This window comes from Schistocerca cancellata, chromosome 5 (genome assembly GCF_023864275.1).
Source record: "Schistocerca cancellata isolate TAMUIC-IGC-003103 chromosome 5, iqSchCanc2.1, whole genome shotgun sequence".
In the NCBI taxonomy this organism is placed as follows: domain Eukaryota; kingdom Metazoa; phylum Arthropoda; class Insecta; order Orthoptera; family Acrididae; genus Schistocerca; species Schistocerca cancellata.
In genome coordinates, this window is record NC_064630.1 from 226,874,877 (window position 1) to 226,880,876 (window position 6,000).

The 6,000-nt window shown below is 42.3% G+C and overlaps 1 protein-coding gene across 1 annotated transcript in view; it reads left to right on the plus strand.

Moving 5' to 3' along the window:
• The window catches only part of LOC126188180 (cystatin-C-like), a 49,897-nt gene extending 46,712 nt beyond the window's left edge, over positions 1-3,185 (plus strand). Inside the window, exon 5 of the mRNA XM_049929702.1 lies at positions 3,034-3,185. The gene's annotated coding sequence lies outside the window, so the exon portion shown is untranslated. The remainder of the gene's footprint in view (positions 1-3,033) is intronic.
• Positions 3,186-6,000: the final 2,815 nt, after the last annotated feature.

Sequence of the window (6,000 nt, forward strand, 5' to 3'; positions counted from 1 at the left end):
TTGCCTCTCAATCCTTCTTAAAAAACCTTAATCCTACTCCCAACATCACCACTGCTGAAGCCCAGGCTATCCGTGATCTGAAGGCTGACCGGTCCATCGTCATTCTTCTGGCGGACAAGGGTTCCACGACCGTGGTACTTGATCGTCGGGAGTATGTGGCTGAGGGACTGCGTCAGCTTTCAGACAACACCACATACAAAGTTTGCCAAGGTAATCCCATTCCTGATGTCCAGGCAGAGCTTCAAGGAATCCTCAGAACCTTAGGCCCCCTACAAAACCTTTCACCTGACTCCATCAACCTCCTGACCCCACCGATACCCCGCACCCCTACCTTCTACCTTCTTCCTAAAATTCACAAACCCAATCATCCCGGCCGCCCCATTGTAGCTGGTTACCAAGCCCCCACAGAACGTATCTCTGCCTACGTAGATCAACACCTTCAACCCATTACATGCAGTCTCCCATCCTTCATCAAAGACACCAACCACTTTCTCGAACGCCTGGAATCCTTACCCAATCCGTTACCCCCAGAAACCATCCTTGTAACCATTGATGCCACTTCCTTATACACAAATATCCCGCACGTCCAGGGCCTCGCTGCGATGGAGCACTTCCTTTCACGCCGATCACCTGCCACCCTACCTAAAACCTCTTTCCTCATCACCTTAGCCAGCTTCATCCTGACCCACAACTTCTTCACTTTTGAAGGCCAGACATACCAACAATTAAAGGGAACAGCCATGGGTACCAGGATGGCCCCCTCGTATGCCAACCTATTCATGGGTCGCTTAGAGGAAGCCTTCTTGGTTACCCAGGCCTGCCAACCCAAAGTTTGGTACAGATTTATTGATGACATCTTCATGATCTGGACTCACAGTGAAGAAGAACTCCAGAATTTCCTCTCCAACCTCAACTCCTTTGGTTCCATCAGATTCACCTGGTCCTACTCCAAATCCCATGCCACTTTCCTTGATGTTGACCTTCACCTGTCCAATGGCGAGCTTCACACGTCTGTCCACATCAAACCCACCAACAAACAACAGTACCTCCATTACGACAGCTGCCACCCATTCCACATCAAACGGTCCCTTCCCTACAGCCTAGGTCTTCGTGGCAAACGAATCTGCTCCAGTCCGGAATCCCTGAAGCATTACACCAACAACCTGACAACAGCTTTCGCATCCCGCAACTACCCTCCCAACCTGGTACAGAAGCAAATAAACAGAGCCACTTCCTCATCCTCTCAAACCCAGAACCTCCCACAGAAGAACCACAAAAGTGCCCCACTTGTGACAGGATACTTTCCGGGACTGGATCAGATTCTGAATGTGGCTCTCCAGCAGGGATACGACTTCCTCAGATCCTGCCCTGAAATGAGATCCATCCTTGATGAAATCCTCCCCACTCCACCAAGAGTGTCTTTCTGCCGTTCACCTAACCTTCGTAACCTCTTAGTACATCCCTATGAAATCCCCAAACCACCTTCCCTACCCTCTGGCTCCTACCCTTGTAACCGCCCCCGGTGTAAAACCTGTCCCATGCACCCTCCCACCACCACCTACTCCAGTCCTGTAACCCGGAAGGTGTACACAATCAAAGGCAGAGCCACATGTGAAAGCACCCACGTGATCTACCAACTGACCTGCCTACACTGTGATGCATTCTATGTGGGAATGACCAGCAACAAACTGTCCATTCGCATGAATGGACACAGGCAGACAGTGTTTGTTGGTAATGAGGATCACCCTGTGGCTAAACATGCCTTGGTGCACGACCAGCACATCTTGGCGCAGTGTTACACCGTCCGGGTTATCTGGATACTTCCTACTAACACCAACCTATCCGAACTCCGGAGATGGGAACTTGCTCTTCAATATATCCTCTCTTCCCGTTATCCACCAGGCCTCAATCTCCGCTAATTTCAAGTTGCCGCCACTCATACCTCACCTGTCATTCAACAACATCTTTGCCTCTGCACTTCTGCCTCGACTGACATCTCTGCCCAAACTCTTTGTCTTTAAATATGTCTGCTTGTGTCTGTATATGTGTGGATGGATATGTGTGTGTGTGCGAGTGTATACCCGTCCTTTTTTCCCCATAAGGTAAGTCTTTCCGCTCCCGGGACTGGAATGACTCCTTACCCGCTCCCTTAAAACCCACATCCTTTCGTCTTTCCCTCTCCTTCCCTCTTTCCTGATGAGGCAACAGTTTGTTGCGAAAGCTTGAATTTTGTGTGTATGTTTGTGTTCGTTTGTGTGTCTGTCGACCTGCCAGCACTTTCATTTGGTAAGTCACATCATCTTTGTTTTTAGGTATATATATCTCTGTGTGTGTGTGTGTATGTGTGTGAGAGAGAGAGAGAGAGAGAGAGAGAGAGAGAGCAAGAATTGTTGTATTACAATGTTTTGCTACACAACAGATGCTATTTTTGCTTCTGACAATGTCTTCCCCCTTAAAAATGACCTGCTGACTTTGTCCAGTCACACATCTGGTGAGATTGTTTATTCAGATGTGTTCAGTTTTATCGTACATTTCCTGTAGCTCCACAAGGGTCATGCATTGCTATGAATGAAAAGTAGCTCTTCCAGATATTTATGGACTTACAGTGTGACACACAATTCAGACCACTGTGCAGACATTGTAACAAACAGTTTCCATAAAAAAAGGTCCTTAATGTGAAGCATAAGTTAACTGCAAGTATTTTTATTATTCTGCTGTCAACCAAATGGAGTAACCAAATTGCACAGTTTTCCTAAGAACTTGTAATGCATTGATTTACCATAGAAGAGAATGGTCCACCACATTGTGCGCAGTAGTTATGCCTGACAAAGCTAAAATTGCTGTAAATTAAGGAAAAATATATAGAAGTATAAAGCAATTGCCTCCTGTTTGTGCCCAAATGAAACGAAAAATTTATTTGTGACTGATGGGTAATTTTATTACAGATTCTTCTTCACTTTTTTTCTAGCATTTAAGAAGTCCAAAGCAATTTTGTCTTTGCAAAATTGTGCAAAACTTTTTTTTATTTTCCAGGGATGGTACTGGAGTCAAGGTAATATCCTTCATAACTCTAAAAACATTGGCTTTGATAACTTCCAGAATGGACATCTTTTGACAACTTGAATGATGTGGCTAATCTGCACTTAAATCTGAAGCTTTTTCATATTATATAAAACAGTTTCAAACAGATTAATGTAAAGGATAAAAATAGAAAGAATAAAGGAACTTTTAGATTGAAATGTGTGTATATATATTTTAATGAAACGAAATTCCTTGTTTTTTTCCATTCAGTATTTTTCTATGTAATTTTAGTTTGCAAAATGAAGAATGAAAAACTCTTCCACCAACAATCTGTGAGCAAGCATTGATCCTGCATATTCTTTGAAACCTGTCTTCTTGTTTCAAAATATGCAGTGTGTACTGTCATATTTTGTACATAATTGTACTGCCCTGTTCTGCATTAGTCATCATTTGCAAGAGTATGAGAACAGGATGATAGTGCAGATTTTACTTACCATATTGTTGCAGGAAGTAAAACTAAGAAGTTGCATAGTAGTGCAGAACTTGACATTCAAAGTCAACCATCATTTATCAGATTGAAGTAGACCAAATATCTTCCTAGCATAGCAATTGGAATTCTTCATATGTAGTTAACTATACGGGCAAAGAAAGTTAATGTTTTGATACACTGTTGCAGACAGCTCTCACTTTTATAGAAAGGGATTGTGAATAGGCTTCATATAGTGAAGCAGAGTATAGTCATGCTCACACCTGATGAGGAAACTAACGCAGACACAATTTCCTGCATGGCTGTTGAGTGCTGAGATATGTTGATACACAATGTGGTTAGAAATATTATTTGCAGCCAAAACATTCTTCATCAGCAGTTACTAGCTACACAGAGTTTTCTAACTAAAATTGACACACTTGAAATGAACTTTATTGATGACTTCCAAAAGATATGCAGAGCAAATCCTAAAGAATACTACGAGGGTTGTTTTTTAAGTAAGGGCCGTTTTTATTTTTTAAAAAAGATACAAATACTTTTGTAAAAAAACTTTTATTTTCTGATTCTACACACTTTTACCTATTTTTCTACATAGTTGCCTTGTTGATTTAAGCACTTGTCATACCGTACAACTAAGATTTTAATTCCCTCTTCAAAGAATTCGGCCGCCTGCTCCGACAGCCAAGAGTTCACGGCCGCTTTCACTTCATGGCCGTCATTGAAGCGCTGCCCGCCAAGATGGTGTTTCAGGTACTGGAAAAGGTGAAAATCGCTAGGAGCAAGGTCGGGGCTGTATGGTGCATGGTCCAAAACTTCCCAGCCAAAAGAATCAATCAAATCCCGAGTTTTTTGAGAGGTGTGAGGCCTAGCGTTATCATGCAGGAGCAAAACTCCTTTTGTCAGCATGCCTCGCCTTTTGTTTTGAATTGCTCTGTGGAGCTTCTTTAGAGTTGCACAGTAGGCATCTGAGTTGATTGTCATTCCTCGTGGCATAAAGTCCACTAGCAAAACACCACACCGGTCCCAGAACACAGTTGCCATAATCTTGCGCTTTGACAGCGTCTGTTTGGTTTTGACCTTGATGGGTGAGATTGTGTGTCTCCATTCCGATTGTCGCTTGCTTTCGGGAGTGATATGGGATACCCATGTTTCATCTACAGTGACAATTTGACTCAACATGTCATGCCCTTCTTCCTCATAACGAATCAAAAAGTCCAATGAAGTGGCAAGTCTCTTCCCTTTGTGGTCCTCTGTGAGGAGTCTGGGTACCAACCGAGAACACAGTTTCTTAAAGTTTAGGTTTTCAGACACAATTTTGTACAAAACCGATCTTGAAACTTGTGGAAATTCCAAAGAAAGAGTGGAAATTGTGAATCTTCTGTCCTCACGAATCTTTGTTTCAACTGCAGCCACCAAATCATCAGTGATCACAGAGGGCTGGCCTGAGTGTTCTTCGTCATGGACGTTTTGACGGTCATTTTTAAACTCTCTAACCCATTGACACACTTTACCTTCACTCATTGCATTCAAGACATAAACTTCTGTTAACTGACGATGAATTTCTGCAGCTGATAGCCTTCTTGTGGTCAAAAAACATATCACTGACCGCATCTCACACGCGGCGGGTGATTCAATAATGGTAAACATTATAAAGTAGCACAGCTATGCGTATACATCAGCTACAGAGCTGCAACTTGCATCAGTGTGAATGGGAAGGATGCCGGCAAGTGGTGCGGTCTCTTGTTGCGGCGTCCGCGCGAACTAAGGGACTATACGCGCGACGGCCCTTACTTAAAAAACAACCCTCGTATTAAGGTGTCATTAGGTTTAAAGGTGCTCAAACACTGATGAGAGATCTCTAAAAATATCTGATTTTGTCCTACATAATATATTATTGATAAAATATTGGAACATGCAAACCAAGTTTTGAACTTTTCAGTAGTGTTAAAATATTATGTCAGTGTTTGAATCTAACATAAATCTTCACACTGACAAACCTTCTTTTATTATTGTTGACATTTTTTGTAGCTTTTATACTTCTCCCCAGCTCTCCACACTAGTTTATCTTGGGCAGTTCTCTTTATATATGTGTAACTACTGTACTTTACTTACAACTGAGTCTGACTACTGTAATTAAGTCTTAGTTTCCCTCTATAATTTTTACCCCACATTTCTTTACCAATTTAATTCTCAGTGTCTCAGGATGGATCCTACAGCACACCTCTCCATTTAGTCAGGTTATGCTGTACTATTTTGTTCTAATGGCTGCTTACAAAGTTTCCAGAACCAATATTAAGTGAGGAATCTAGGAATATACATCTGTCATATATTGCTCCAATAGGGACAACAAAGATATAATTATACTTTGTAGAATGCTCTCTAGTGTCTAACATGGTGCAGCCATTTATGAAACATGCTGTTTTGACAGCACATCTTGCTGTCACCTTCAGGTAAAAGCAGTAGAGACATTGCTGTATTTCACCTCCATTGTG